This window comes from Neopsephotus bourkii, unplaced genomic scaffold, assembly GCF_033783945.1.
Source record: "Neopsephotus bourkii isolate Nb327-2 ecotype Australia unplaced genomic scaffold, CSIRO-AGI_Nbou_v1 NB_659, whole genome shotgun sequence".
Classification (NCBI taxonomy): Eukaryota; Metazoa; Chordata; class Aves; order Psittaciformes; family Psittacidae; genus Neopsephotus; species Neopsephotus bourkii.
In genome coordinates, this window is record NW_026901158.1 from 7,619,328 (window position 1) to 7,635,756 (window position 16,429).

The 16,429-nt window shown below is 45.5% G+C and overlaps 1 protein-coding gene across 2 annotated transcripts in view; it reads right to left on the reverse strand.

The window, feature by feature from the left end:
* The window catches only part of TRIM32 (tripartite motif containing 32), a 477,288-nt gene that overhangs the window by 51,011 nt on the left and 409,848 nt on the right, over positions 1–16,429 (reverse strand). The window lies entirely within an intron of this gene.

Below are 16,429 nucleotides of genomic sequence, written 5' to 3' on the forward strand. Positions count from 1 at the left end.
GGGGGAATCTTATACCAGTGAAAATGTGAAAGAAAAAAGCTTATCTATCAGTTGGTTGAAATCAACCTGTTCCCTGTCAATTGTGGTCATTGGGGTGCTATAGCTACCCATGGACCTCATGAGCTGTGTGCACAACATGAAGCATCCAAGCTACAGACATAACAAAGGGCAGGAGCTGATTCTGATCCAGCACAGAAAAGTCCAGGGGATCCTGTTTTGTGATCCTGGCATGGGGAAGCCTCTTTATTTAGGCAGCCACATCAGCACATATTCAAGTTGAAAGCAGAAAACCTGTATATTTAGCTTAGATCAAGAATTAGCCTGTGTATCAGGGCACCAGCAACTTCACCTTGCTGTTCTCCATTATGTTTTCCCCTGTATTTGCTGAGATTGCTGTACATGTCATACTCTTCTTAGTCTTTGGACTGCAGCAGGGCAAAATTAAACCTGCCTATGCCTCCTGAGCTGGGAATGGGATACGTCTGGAAAGGGAGATTAACCTGAGGAGGGGAGGGGGTTGCAGCTTTTCCTTCCCTGCTCTGCACAAGCACATCCCACTGGGTTTAATAGCATTTTGCCCCTTCCATCTTTCTACTTTTCATATGAGAAGGGGCATAGTGCTCATGTAGCCTACCTGGACCAGTCCTGCTGCTGTGCAAATGGAGCTGGTTTGACATCAGCAAACAGCTGTGATTGTTATCTTCTCCTTCCTAAGATACTTTTTTTCCCCTCTTGCCTTTACCATGCAGGGGCTTGGTGCAGCCATGAGTCAGAGCCTTTGAGATGGACTGCTTGTACCAGGCTGCCATCCAGAGGGGAAAGATGCGGTGCTGGGAGCACCAGACACTTAATGGATGGGGAAAGAGATACAATAGGGATAGCTTTGGCTATTTGAATAAGATTAATACACTTTGACAGGACAGCACACCTATGTAGCCAGTACCTATTAGATTTCCCACCCATGGGTTGTGTTTATGTGTGCATATCTAGAGCTAGACACATCTGTGCACACATTCAGGACTTTTTCAGTGCCTACATATAAATATATGCTGGCATACCTATTATATATAAATATAGAGACAGTGTGCTGCTCTCCGGATAACTAGGTCTTCCTTTTGCAGTGTGATCAATAACATTTCTAGTGCAGAAGGTGAGCAAAGTGCCTTGTTAAACTAATAATTGCACAGGAACCAAATCCTTTCTAATAAAATCTTTTAAAACCTTTATAAAATTTCCATTTGCAGGACAGTTTTCCTGGGAGACCTGTAATTATGGCGAGTGGAAAGAAAGGAGCATAACTAGCCTCTCTTACCAGCCACCCAATGCACACTAAAATGGGGCTGCATGGAGAAGGTGGCCCCTATGGAGTCACTTGATTGAGACACAAAGCTCTGGGCTTGTGCTGCCCATCTCCTGACAGGGTTTATAATTAAGCCTATATTGCTGTTTATATTCCAGCAGCACCTGTAAGACCCACTGCACAAGGTGCTGTGCAAACAGAAAGACAGCAGGCTTGCTGTGAAGGATTTACAGCTGAGAGAGGTAAAGCGTGCTGAAGGGGGGTGGATGTGAAGAGGGGTGAGGAGGAAGAAGGACAGAGTCTTTCAAGGCTGTGTGTTCACAGAAAGCCAAGCCTGCCTCTCAGATTTAGTCTCCAACAACCACAAGTGTGGCTTGACCCAGGCATATCCATGTTATATTTATGTATGTGATCACACCATCACGTGGAAGTGATGCCTTTAGCTGCATCAGGTCCCATTTAACTGAAGGGGTCCCCTAAGTGATGCATATTTAGAATGGACTTTGCTAGTGAAATCTCCTGTGCACCAAGTGCAGATCCAAAGTAGGTCCCTGCAGTGTGCTGGGGCCTTGCTCCTGGCCATCAAGTCGAAGGCAAATGTCGAGATCCACATCTGTGGCTCATGCAAGAGGAGGACAGCACAAGAGGATGCTGATGCAGTCTAGGAGCACTGGAGAGGCAGAACCCAGCAAGCTGAGGGTAACAGATGGGCATCTTGTACAGCAAATCCAATCGTAGTGGGAGCAGTGAGGCTCACACCCAGCCAGAGCAGCCAAGGAAAGCATTCCATTGCCTGTCTCACTGAAGCAGCTTGCCTGCACTCCATGGGAAAAGGTGGCTTATCTTGTGAATGAGGCTGTCTTCTGTAGAGAGACCATTGTTTCTGTGAGGTTTTTCCTTAGCTTTAGTGCCATCCGTCCTAGGCAGCATTAACAATATAAGGAAGAAAGGCAGGAAACAACAAAGTTAGTAAGTCGTGGGCTGTGTTTGGTTAAACAGTGTCTTCAGGCTTCAAAACTAATGCATATGGAAGGGGGTGTTGTGTAGGGACACTCAAGCTTCCTTCCTCTGAGTTAATTAACCTCCTTCACCTCCATGCTGCTATAGACACAAGCAGTTCTACTGCATATGTCAAGGGCATAATTAGTACAGACTGAGCAAACCACACATACAGACTGGAAGCGTGACTGCAAGATGGACAGAAGTGAAAGCCAGCCATGGACAGGGATGGTAAGCACGGCTGACATAGTGTGGCAGGAGCGAGTCTGAGATGCTGTAGGGAAAGGGCTGCCCCTTTTCCATTCCCTACATCCGCTGTCTGCAGTTGCAGGGTAAAGATGGGAGGCTACATCCACCAAAGGTGGATAGATTCGCTCGCTCTGGAGATGTCAAGGGGCAGGAGCAGCTTGGCGATGGAGGAAACTCAGTATGTATTCATTGTACCCAGTGGGCTCAGACCTCCAGCATTTCCAGCTTCTTGATGCTCAGAGGACACAACCTTCCTCCCTCATTCAGTTAGCACGGTAACAGAACTTCATCTGACCTCTCTCTGTCATATAGAAGGGTTCCACCGTCCCTGCCACCTCTGCAGCTCTGCCCAGCCCTGAGCTCCCAACACCTCTGTAGCCAACACTCCAGACCCCCAACAACCCAGGTTCCATATTTCTATCTCTTAGGGTGATGACATCTCTGTTGTCATGAAAGTGAACCCCTTGGCAGGGAACACTGAGGTGGAGCCCATCAGAATTCCATTGATAGAAGGAAGCCTCATTGCTTGACGGCAGGTCTGCAAGGCTCCTTGTGAAGGTGTCCACCATCGTTCACACAGCTCATTGATGGGACCATTGTCCCTCACTCCTCAATTTCAATGGATGTTTCCATGCCTGTTGATCATTTCCATCCATGCTGGTTCTTCTTCTTCCTGCCACTGCATCTATTAGGTTCTTCTGTCACATTTCACCATATAGATTGCAAGCAGCTTGGGGCAACCCTGCTCCATGACCATAGTGCTACTGTCATGTAGATCCCTGTGAATGGAGGGTGGAGAGGAGCAAAACAGAGAAGGCTAATGATTCCCTGTAAGCCCTCAGCCCTTCTGCAGCTGACAGCTTCCCACATTGCCTCCTCTCTCCTCCCCAGAATCAAAACACACATGCAAAACATCCCCAATTTTCAACTGTTGCTGTTTTAAGGGAACATAGCGCTCGTTCCAGCTGCAGGCACTAAATCATCCCGCTGCCCTGGACGTGTGCTGAGAAAGTAAGGCTGGTGATGAATGGGGCTGTCTCTATTTACATTGGGAGCAGAACAGCTGTGTGAATCTCACTGTGCAATGAGTACTCTGTGCAAACTCACATCCCCCTTGCATCTTCTCCCACCGCCTGGTGACAGTGACTGATGTTCCACTTCTGCAGCGCACTGCCCAGCAGCATGCATGACTCCCTGCACTTCTTGAAAGTGGGGGGGGAACATAACCCCCAACCCATCAGAGTTGCTGGATTCCTTTGGCAAGTTTTTTTTCCTGTGGTGACTTTCCAAACAAGCAGGACATGAAACTAAAAGACAACTGGTGGTGAGAGAGGAGAAGAAAGGGTGGCCTGGTTCTTCTTGCAAGGAACTGGATTAAATATCTAGGTGAGGTTGTTCCTGATCATTGCAGGGGGTTGGAACTAGATGACCTTTGAAGGTCCCTCCCAACCCACACTGTTCTATGATTCTATGACCCTTGTCATCCTTCAGACAAATGCTCAAGGTGAATATTGATGCCAATATGCTCTGTGTAATCAGACTGCAGTTCTCTGCATAGAGCTCTGAGACTGGGGGGTTTAAGAGTAGCTTAATATGTTGGTAAAACTTAAGCAATGTATGAAAACTCAGTACAGGCTTCTTACCCCTTTCCGCACTGTCCCCTTCCTTGATGTGTGCCATTGGCTACTACCTCCCCTGGTGGCCCAACTCAGCCCTAGGTAAGAGGAAATATTTTGTTCTTCCACCAAATCTCCATGCAATCCTGCCCCTGCCGCTGAACTTCACTCCTTCCAAGCAGACCTATGGACCTGCCCATTTTCTTCAAAACCTGTATCCCTGTAACTCAGCAGGAAAGTTTCCAGAGATGACCATGGTCATTAAGTCAGGGGCTTCATTGCAACTAGCGCATCTCAGCAGAATGATTCTCTTTCACCAAATCAGTATATTCTAAGAGGAAAAATAAGAAAGTCCCAGATCAGCACATTTCTGATTATAATCCTTATAATTCCATTATAATTCTTAGCTGATACAGATGTGCTGAATACATGCAACAGAATTATGGAGAAGGGAATAAGCTGTAGTGTTGTCTACGTTCCACATACGTGGAGGTAAAACGAGGTGAAGGAAGGAAAGATGCTGAGATATGACTCTGATACCTTCATCCATATAGAGTCTTTAATTATAGCAGACAGATGGCTCCAGTGCACCAGGAGGAGGCCTGACAGTGTATCTGAAGACAGGCACTAGGCACTGTGGTTTGGAGATATGACACTCTATGAGGCTCTTACCTATTCTAAGTAGACCGAGATGAAGAGAAGAGGAATAATTACTGGCTCCATTTGTATAGACTGTTCCTGTAGCAGTCCACAGGAAGAGTTACCTTGAGATCCAGACTTAGCACAGGTTCCTTTGAGGTAGGGTTTAGCCCACAGCTACCATCCACACCAGGAGCCAGTCCAATCCAGGCCAGCGCAAGCTGGAGACGGATGAAGATTCAGGGCTCTTAGGTCTGAAACACATCTCTTGCCCACTACCACAAGCTGGGTTAATCTCTGAATGGGGAAAAGAAAGAACTGCAAATGGAAAATGGCATTTTCAATCTGCTGGAGTGTCTGGGGAGAGGGAACAAAGGTAGACTCAGGGAAAGGCAGTGAGAAGAATGGCAGGGAGCTGGGAACAGCTCCTTACCTTATTCCTATGCTACTCCACTCCACACTTAGATAAAGTGGTCCCTTCTCTCCAGCCTTCTCCTTTCTAGTCACACACTCAGTTGGTTAATTCTCTCCTCGTCGAGATCAGAGATTAGATAGAGCCTGGATTTATAGCTAGTGAAAATAAAAAGAGCTGCTCCTATCAAGGATTCAAATGATTAAATATCCCAGCATAGAAATACTTTTAACTTCACTTACAGTACAATTTCACTTACACGCTGATGCAGTTGACAGCGCTAACAAAAGCTGCTTGAGTAATATGGGGCCTGGAGAGAGAGAGAGAAAGAAGCTGGAGGAGAGAACGAGAACAAGGGATAGGGGCAGAAATAGAGAGAGAAATGGGATTAGATAGTGAGATGCAAAGAGAAGAGAGGAAAGGCAGGAAAAGGAAAGGCAAGGAGGAGGTTGGCTCTGTCTGCCTGCAGCATTAAAAGTACAAGAGCTAAACCAATTAAACAATGAAAGGAAAGCAAAGGATTAAATGAAGGGCTGTGTAAAACAGCTCCTCTAATCCAGCTCATTTACTGCTCTTTATTCTCCATTTCCCTCTCATGTTGATCCTCCGATTCAGCAGTGCCAGACCCGCAGTGCCTTGCTTCTCATGGTGTGTCCCATTCACTCCATTTCCAGCCCTGCCATGCTGAATGCTGGCCAGGGCTGGGGACAGCAGCAATAGGAAATCACAGCCTGGGCCTGGGGATGCTCCTGCACAGGTAAATGAGCCTGTACTGAGCTTTGGTTGCACCCATGGTTAGATGGATCCTGCTCTCCATCCAAACTCACTTCAGGACAACCTCAGCAATGCACCAAGATCTGTGAAATGGGACTGTCCTTCCTACCATCAATACCAGCAGATCAGAGCGACTGTTGCTCTATGGGTGCTGCTGGCAAGACCTATTTTGGACAAAGCCTCTAGGCTGCTGTGGTGAACCAAAGGACAATGAGGAATTTTCAGGACAGTTTCTGCTCCTGCCTCCTCTTTGGCTCCTCTGTTTTCCCTCATTCCTTTCCTTTTCCCAGATTGACAGACACAGGAGCCATGAGGTCCAGAGTGGACACAGCACTGGAGGGCTGCACCTCTCACTCAGCATCCAGCATCACCCAGCATTGCATCAGGGGCTGCAGACACCAGGGTGGGAAGGAGCATTTCCAGGCCCTGTGCCCGAACTCCTCCATTGCCCTACTGATACAGGGATCCAGCACAGCTCCCCACACCTGCTGTGTGGGTCAGGGAGTCCTGCAGAAACCATGATACTTATGGGGCAAGTGGCTGATAGCTAAAATGCAACAAACAGGAGACTGATGGTGACTAGCATCACTCACCAACCTTTACCTTCTCTTTTACCAGTTACACATCTCTATCTCCATTTGCCTGATGTCCAAGAATGATTGTTGCTTTTCTCGTTCCATCTTGCAGTTTTGATCCCAGCCTCAGGGAGAGCAGAGGGACAGCAGAGCAAGTCATTTGGGGAAGGACTTGAGTGTTTGGGGGGAAGCGCAGCTCCCTGGTGGAGGTTATCTGTGCCTGGTCACTGACTGCAGGGATGCTGCGCTGTTTGGAAATGACTTTTTTTTCCCCTTCAAGCACTCCAGAGCTACAGATCATTTGAATTCAGCCTCTCCTTCCCTTTCGAGAGACAGAAAGGCCCCAGCCGTACTTGAAATGAGACAGATGCTTATGGAATTGCGGTTTTAAAAGCATTTTTCAGTTGAGTTCTCTCCTTTTCTACACAGAGCAGTCCAATGTGAGCTGACTAATAAATGCATTATCTTTTTTTTTTCCCTCCCCTTTCCTAGGAGGGTTTGATATGGCAGCTCCATAGATCAGCCTGGTCTCCAGGGATATCTCTGCCCTAAACAAAATGGAAATTGTCTGCCCCCTCACAAGCCCTCAGTGACTCATACAATAAAGAGTAGCCATAAATATTTGGGTAATTACAGTCCGTTCACCTAAATTCCAGAAGAGGCAGAGCTCACTTGTTGTCCTTAAAACAGCCACTGTGTGTTGCTGGTTGCTGCCTGTGTGTTGCTCTAAGCACCCGAATTCGCCCCCTTACGGTCTGCATGCAGGTAGTGTGGATTCACCTCTTCAGATGGAGTTAGCAAAGGTTGGGAATATTTCATAGCAAAAAGGATGAATGTCTTGCAATGAATATTAAGTTGGATGCTGTATTGCTTTATACACTGCACACAGAGCCTTTTGCCTAATGCCCCATCAAAGGTCATCAAGATCACACTACAGCCACCTCCTTGACATGGAGATGAGGAGCCTGCACGTGAAGCAAGCATTAACTGAAATCTGCTGCAGCCAGGCTCCCCGTGCAGTGACGGTCCTAGGGATTAATGTGTTTTATGATGTTATTATTACTGTGTTGTTGTTAATATTTTACTGCTTGTTGTCAGTACCCTGTGAGGCTGATCCAGTTATACACATATCTGATCTGGGTGGTCTGCAGCCCTTTGTATGCTCCCTGGAACGGTTACACTAAGGCTCATGTCACAGCTATTTGATGCTGCATAAAATTACTGGAAAAACAAAAGCGGATGAAACACACTTTAAAAGCAGCGATTCAGGCAAGGTTTGGGCTGTGTTATTTCTCTCTCTCCATCATCAGCTGAGGGGGAATTACAGGGTCTGCAAGAACCCTTAGAAAGCCCTCTTTGGAATCAGCATGTCTAGAGCAGCGCTGCCTGCACGCCCCAGCAGCCTGCCTTGTCTCGGTGGCTCCTCTCTGCTCTTTGACGACCACTTGCAGCGCAGCTGATGGCCACAGTGACAGGAAAGCCACAGGTTTCCTCTTGCCCAGGCCAAGGCAGTCAAATAGGCAAGGAGTGGGTGTGCATAAAGTGCCTTTCTTTCTTGACTTTCCAGCAATGCCCCAAAGAGCATCTCCACTGTGTGAAAAGTGAGCATCGTTGGCTTGCTTGGACAGCAGGTATCCAGCAAGCTGAGAAGTTGTGCTGCTCCTGCCAGAGGGAGGGATGGACAGGTCTAGAGAAGTCCATTTGGTCTGGTCGAGGGGAGCTCTCCAGGGAGCTGGTGACTGGCAACTACAGCATGGGAATGAAGAGATGCAAGTAACCAGGCCCAGGTACCTCCAGAGGCTTGAGCAACCCTAGGGCCTGGTATCAGACCTTGTCAGTCATAAAGTTCTTACTACAACCTGCTGCTTTATAAACTCTTCATTATATCTATTTTTCATCCCCTCCCTTTTCTTCCTGCTACTTAAAATTGTTTCTTTCCTTGCTATGGATGGCAGTGCTTCTAATCAGCACTTTCCTTGTCTAATTGCCTCATTGCGAGCTTCTCCCTGAACCTGTCAGACACAAACTCACACTTCTTGCCTTACTTGTCACAAGAAAAATTGTTCTTTTAAATGTGTCTGCGAGAGGCACAAGGACATTGAATACTCCAGGGAGAGAGAAGGATGGAGGAGTGACTAACTGCAGTTACTCATTACATGGTATTTCTAAAAGTCATCCATCCCCCCCGAAACTACTTGAGAGATACACAAACAGAGAAAAAAGAAGTCTCTCTGTCTCAAAGACATCACAGTCCAAAACTTGTTGACACTGAAAAGTCCCTGCGGAAGTTATACCTGCTGTGATTACAGCAGAGGATGAGTGGATTACTCGCTGAAACAAGCCATCCATGGCAGGAAGGATTATTTTGCATGTTAGAGGAAGATCTGGGGACTTCAAATACTAATACCCCATTAATGATTATGTATCTGTTGCATAGGAACCTGCCTGCTGACCTGTTCTCTCTCTGTCTCAACCACATCAGATGTGCTAGCAGAGAAAGTAAGTTTGTATGGTTTTGCTGTACCAGCGTTGCATTCAGGTGAGAAATTCCTGTGCTGTTTATAACTGAGTTTTACCTCCCACATTCAAGTCCTCTTTTATCCACCTAAATCAGATTATTTGTGAAGCACTTTGATGTTCACCCCTGGTGATAGCAGGCCAGACTTTCAGGCCAAGGTATTTGTGGTTGTCATCTCCTGATGAGAAGATAACAGTGTTCTTCCATGCCACTGTCACATTAGCTTTAGTGCTGGTAGATTTGCTTATCAAAGGGTGGCAGAATGATGGAGCAGGGTTAGATGTTTGTGTAGCTCAGCCTAGCTAAGACAAATGATGACCTTGGTCTTACCTCCAGCTGCTTTGTCTTGAGCTAAAGCAGGTGACAAGGCTGATGTCACATCTCCAGGTCTTGCCTGAAGTAATTTGGAGAGCTCTGATTTCATGGCAGTTATATTGGTGACATATTGGTCTTGTCCTTTACGTTTCACCCCACAAGAGCAGATTGGCTTTGTGGCACTGGGCAAGCAACTTCAGAGCAGGGTCCCTCTCACCTCTTCAAGTATTAGTTGGCGAAGTTTTATTCTTAGTAAATAACATCTTTGTGTTATTTACAAGGTTTCTGTGCCTTGCCTATGAGTAAGAAGGTCACAGATGTTTTCTTTTCCTGTTTTGCCTTTGTGTTTTAGAGGGTGTTTTTGGGATGGGGCTCAGAGAGGCCCCTGCGGCACTGGTGTTTGCAGAGCTTGCTCTTGGCAGCACTGGCAGGAGGAAGTGTTAAGGAGCTATTGGTGGCTTATACCTGGCATTGCTCTGTCCTTGCTGGCTCTCTCATGGGGCAGCTTGAAAGAAGTTTCCCCATATCATTCTCTACCTAACCAGGGTTTCATCACTTATGCCCAGCTGCAGAGCTGGGAGTGATGTCTTCTGGCAGGTAAGCAGCTATGACCTCCTGACGAGGCAGAAGCACAGAGACAGCAGCAGGGCAGAGTTAGAGGGCAGAGTAGAGAGAGGCAGAGATTGACTGGGAGCTTCTGTTAAGTATTTCACCTGTCAAAAGAATGACTTGAACCTGCATATTTAGGCTGTGAAAATCATGCTTCAATCAAGGCAAGATCTGCTGTTCCCAAGGACAAAGCTAAGGCAGCATCTTCTCCTTGTCTCAGAAAATTAATTTAAAATTTAAAATGTGCAGATTTCAATAGCAGGAGAGAAAGGAGAGAAAAGGAGAGAAAATGATGCTTGTGCGTGGCCTTTAGTCCCTGCCCCTCGTGCAGTGGGGATATGCCATAGCCCTTTTTCCTTGGAACAAAATGTAGGCATTCATGCCTTAAAGCCCAGTTAAAGCTCCCAAAGGCAATGTCAGTCTCAAAAGAGATTTTACCTTTAAATTACCTTCTGTACGGATTCTCTGTTCCCTGCTCCCTTCCCAAGAAGGTGCCCTACAGCCTCCATCTCACAGAAAACACCCATCTCCAAGCCCACACATCCCTGAGAGCCCAACCACCACCTCAATTGTCTTCACACCAAGTCACCTCCAGGGCTGAGAGTTTTGCTTACCTTTTGTGCAGGTCCTCTCGATTTATACTGAGTAAAACAGAACTGATTTTGGTGCCTTTTCTTATTAGGCCAATAATTCTTTCCCTACACTTTTCAAATCCCTCGCTGTCTGAACTTGGGACACAAATGACTCAACCTATGCATTTCGTGTCATTTGTGAATCATTAGGCCTCACTTAAGAGGCTTTGCATCACTCCACGCTCATCTATATAATCCTAGCCTAATCCTGGGCGTTGGCCAAATGGCATTCAAGCTTCACTTCTTTTTCTTTACCTTCAGTTCTTTATGTGTTACGGAGTTATTAAGGCACTTCCCATTGAGATGAATTGGAAACACACAAAAGGAAAATGCAGTTTCCCAAGAGGAAAACTTACACTGGGAAACATTGAACCATTGTTTGTTTGTTTTAAAACTCAACATGCAATGTATGTATTTCGCCAGTAAAAGGCTGATTAAAAATAGAACTGTGGGCCAAATAGTTCCATTCATTAAGTGCCTTGCTTGAAAACAATTCAACAAAACACTAAACATACTTTACTTATGACACACTAAATGCTGCCTCATAAAAACCTGTAAGCTGACCCTTCTGCTTTAGCAGTTGGGCTCTCTGGAGAAGAATTCCTCTTGTACTTTTGATTCATGGTGTTTCAGGCTCATTACGGGACTCTGGGGTAATTTTGGATATGCTCTTTGAAATTCTGTTATCCCTATGCTTCAGCAAGCTGACACTTCTACAACTCCAGCATGGAGAGCATCACTAAAGACAAGTAGGTGTTTAACACTGAACATCTCTGAAAACTATTAAGGGAAAATCCATAAATCAAACCAAAATATTTTGTTTCATTGCTTTGATTTGGATTTTTCTTCTTTTTCCTAAATTGGAACTAATTGCAATGGAAATTTCCAAAGTAAAATGTGCTTTCAATTTGGAGCCTAGGGAAAACCAGAGTGACATTTTAACTGTGCTTAGGTCGCATCTCTACCTTTACAATAAGTTTTGGCATCTCCATCAGAAGTCCCTGGTGGAGAGATAGAAAACTGATCCACTCCAGTGATTCCTATGGTTTATAGGACTGCTTAAAATGTGCCTAATACAATGCTTCTCATTTCTTGGTGACCCCAAGGAAACCCCAGAAACCCCCCTCTCCATAGTCTTTGTTGCCTTATGGTCCCTTATGTATTACCCATGGCACACATCTATTTTCCCACCCTGGGAATAAGGATAAAAACAAAAGCTTTCACCACCATCAATGTTTTTTGGGGCATATTTATCACCAGTAGGATACATATTGATTTTAAACCAGTTTTGGTTGCCTGAACTCTGGGGCTGGCAGTCTGTGGACATCACTTTAATCTCTTCAGCACTCCCAGGCCTAGGGTGCCCCCTTTTTATTTTTAAGGCATGCAATAAAGCACAGAATTAATTCCATGCCTGATTTATGCCCAGAGCCACCAGTATTCTTCCAGGTGAGATTTGATTGGATTTCATTAGATCCTTTGCAATAGGGGCAGATAATTTTGTTCAGGTTGAAGTTTGAGTGCTTCTGAGGTTGTCTGGGGTTGGTTTGTTATTGTTGTTAAATAGCTGAAAAATACATTCTTCTATTTATCTGTATGGAGCTATTCAAACCAAAAGAAAGCACGTGTCTTTTTAAAGTCAAAAGCACAAGTTTTGCATAGATGAAGCTGTTCTGTTATTCTTTTGTTATTTATTGACTATCCAGTGTCATTAAAAAGTATTGTCACGAGATGCTTTTGGCACATTTATAACAAATCCAGCAAATTATTTACCTACATAGACTCTTGCAGGCCTGCATTTACTTACAGTTCTAGCTTAGCAACTGCCATCTATAAAAAGAAATAGACTACACATGCCTAGATGGGCTGGCAAACACTTCTCCTACCTGATGCTTCCAGAAGGAAATAAAATATTCCCCCCTGCTCTGTTGATCCTACCTTTGAGAACAGATAGGCTTAGCGATATGACTGGGAGTTAGCAAACCCACGTTCTGCAAGGCCAGATAACAGGGACTGCAATAACACACGTCACGTTGTCAAAGCAGAAGCCGGTGCTCACCCTTCATTAAACACTCATGGTCTGACTCCTACTTCCTTGCTGCCAGAATGAGTCCTTGCTGCTCTTGATCATGTTGCCCCCAGCTTAAAAGGAGTCTGAGTGTGGCCTTCACAGGATGTAACGTAAGAAAAGGAATAAAAAGAAAGTGTAAAAGAAAAAGAAACAGTGAGATCAGAAGAGGACAAGCTGGTGAAATAACCAGAGTGATGGGAAGAAAGCAACACAAGGTGATAACAGAGCGGAATTTAACTCACACTTAAATGTTTTCCTATATAACAAGACTAAACTGCCCTTGACGTTCATCTGGGCTCCACCAAGAAAGAAGTGCCTAAACCATTCTTTAACACACTGCAGTTGTTTAAAGAGCCAAAAGCAGCATGTGCCCCAGCTGGGCACATCCATCGCTGTAGCCCAGCCTGTGTCATGCATGCTTCAGCCCTGCCTGATGCAAGAAGGAATTTCATAGGAAATGCCAACTTCTTTAAGGTCTGAGATCCCAGCTTGTGGCTAATTATAGAAATAAATAACTAGTGACTGAAGCCATCTGTTCTTTATTTGGCAATGCCTTTCTTCTCCATGAAATTAGCACACCTGCAACCTCTGCCTCTTCCTGAGGATGGGTCACTCTGCCCTCTAAACTGCAGGCAAATTGCTGGAGCTCTGCAACCCTCTGGAGATGCTGCTACTTCCCCTCCTTCTCCTGCCCTCCAGGGGAAAATAATTAATATGCTCAGTTGAGTTTCATTACTTATTCAGGTTGAGGAAAAGCAGTGACAAGGAGCTAGAGGAGTGAACAGCTATTTGTCACCATGGGTTGAACCTCATTATCGGTGTACAGGGTGGATGGAGGGTTGAGCTCTGGCCCTCCAACAGCCAGGCTGCACCCGGAATGGCAGAGCAGGAGTGTTTGTATGAGCCAGGGGACACATGTGCAGTAGCAAACAGTGTCTGTGATGGGGAGCCCAGTGGGTAAAGCATGGTGGCAAAGGGTTACATCTTTCCCATCAAATGGGATGGATACAACCCAAATCCAGGCAATTAAACAAGACTTTCCCTATGTCTTCAGCAAGGGTAAAATCAGGGTGCAACATCAAAAATCCTATTCTTCTCTCTCTTGTTCTTCCCCGATCTCTCATTTCCCTTCTTTTAATCTCTCGCACTGAAGTGTTTGGTCCAACAATGATCATGGGGATGAATTCTAAAAAGATTATTAATTTCATTCTGGTTTTTTTTCTTTTTGAGTTTGACTTTTAGCTTAAGTCAAAAATATTTCAGGTCTTTAGAGCCATAATTAGACATATTGTCCTTAACCAAATGCCAGGTAATTTGTACGCACTTGAGGTAAATCTTATGCTGGAAAGCTTGGCAAATATTGAAATATGGAATGAAAACCAAAGGAGGCATGAATTGAAAGAAAAACCCCTACACAACTATTTTAAACATTTTAAATGACTTTCTCTTCCCTCTCTCATTAGTAAATATTTTACTTATTCTAGCATTGAACAAATCTTCCCTTCCAGGCCTCTGTGTGTCTTTTTTCTCTCATTAACATCCTTTCCCCCCTTATTTGAACAAGTGATAAATACCTGTCTATTTTTCAAATTCACATCCTATACAAGATCCAGATGCAGGAACCAGCACCGTCTTAATTCGTTCTGGGCAGGGAGGGGTTTCTTTCCTCCTACTTTTAGATGAGAGGGAGTTTTCTTTTGGGCTGAAAACATTCAAAGGAAGTGCAGCACTTTGGGAAATAGCACAAAAAGGGACTTTAGCGGAACAGAGAAATGAAAAAGGATGGAGAAGTCTAGCAGTGACAGAGGCAGTCAGAGGATTTACAGATCCTTTTCCCTGACAATGTAGACAGCTCTAGGAGACTGCCTTCTCTTTCAAGATAAAGTCACTTGTCATTCTGTTAGAGAAAGACAAGGGATGTGTCAGGAGTTATTTGAAATGTAAAATATTGTTTTTAGCTTCTTTTTTGCTCATTATTGTAGCAGCAAAGGACTCTTGTCTGTGCTGATGGAGAGGCTGCAATTGCTGCAGGTAAGGAGGGCTGCAGGACAGAGGGGGCTCAGAAATTCCCAGCACTGGGGATAGACCAGAGAGAAAAAAGGGATGTGGGGACTCACAGTACTGAAGGCATGGGACAAAGGAATAGGTTTGCAAAGGGAATGAGGGGAAAGAGGGATAATCAGTAGCTCTGTCGTGCTGATCAGCTCCAGAAGTCCTGCTGGTGTATAGGGCAGCAGCGAGGTAAAGGACGGGTTCAGCATCAGGGATTCCCTAAGGACATGGGTCTGCACAGATAAGGAACCCCCAGAAGATGCCCAAATGAAGGGTATCAATGCATTGCCTATTTGCCAACCACAAGGCCCTGAACATTCCCTCTCTACTTCATTCCCCAGGCCCCAAGGCTAGATTTCTTCAGTGTTCTTCCTGCACCGAAGAGGAATACTCTTCCTAGACAATTCCTCAGCGAAGTTTCTCCTCTCTTCATCAGTGTTATTTGGAATTGCCACATGAATGCCAAGTGCAGCACAGTCACAGCATTGGTCTGTACAGCAGATTTTCCTATCCATAGTCCCTGCCCATTTCAGAGTATTCCTACTATCTGAATAACCCCCCCTAAATTCATTCTTGGGCATCTCAGATGCTCCACCTGCCTTCCCTTCCCCACCTCAGTCCTCTCTGCTCCCATTGCAAAGTAAGTTTGTATTCATCACCAGCCTGCTGCAGAGATGTGCTGCTGATGGACTCAGAAGCCCAACGGCACGAGAAAGCCAGGCCCTGGAGAAGCAGTTTTCCAGCTCCCCTAGGGAACACATTCCCTGTTATTCCATGGATGGCAGGCAGTACTCGGCTATCCCAGCTTTGCTTCTTTAGGCTCTTGCTGTAATGGCTGCAGTTAGCAAAATAACACCGGTGGCAGATAAGCATCAGGTAACCCATGGCAACCAAGTTCCTTTAGAAAATGGGCTTCTGGTAATTTCATAAATAAACAGGATTTTTGGTTGTTGCTGTTGGAAATAGTGGGGGGAAACAGAGGACAAGAGGCTAGAGAAAGGTGCCAGTTGTGTTTGTGACGTGTGACTAGGTACCATACACACTCCTGCATGCCGCAGAGAGGGATGCCCCACTGTGTCCACAGGGTGGACAGCATGAGCTTTAACCACCTTTATTTTCCCATTCATCACTCTGCTTAGGGTCTAGGGGCTTGGGTATCCCACCATCAATTTCCTCCAGATCTGGCAGGCAACTGCTAAAACCCCCAGTAACAGCATCAGGCCTGAAGATGAGATTAGATATATAGACAGGGTGGCAGACAGCGAGACGGGTATTTGTGCAAGTTGCTGTTACAAGATGAGGCTGATTATATTCCATTCTGGATTTGATTAGATTGCATAAGTAGACAGACCAGCAGAAATGAGCTGCCTGGTAGAGCAGGACATTTAACTAAAGGTCAGACAAAATTGCCCTGGAAACTGGTAGGCACAGCAAAGTGTGGAGGTGGAGATGTTAGGGCTGGCTTCTGTTAGAGAGATGGGAATAGAATTTAATTGCTAGACTTTCTGAAAGCTTTGTACATGCCTCACCTCCAAAGTGCCCTGCATAAGCACACCCATTCTGCAGCATGCATACTGCAGTGCTCCCCTTACAGCACAGGGATACCATGCCAGCACCCCAAACCCTCAATGCACAATCCAAACCCTTGCTGCATAGCCAGAGGCATCC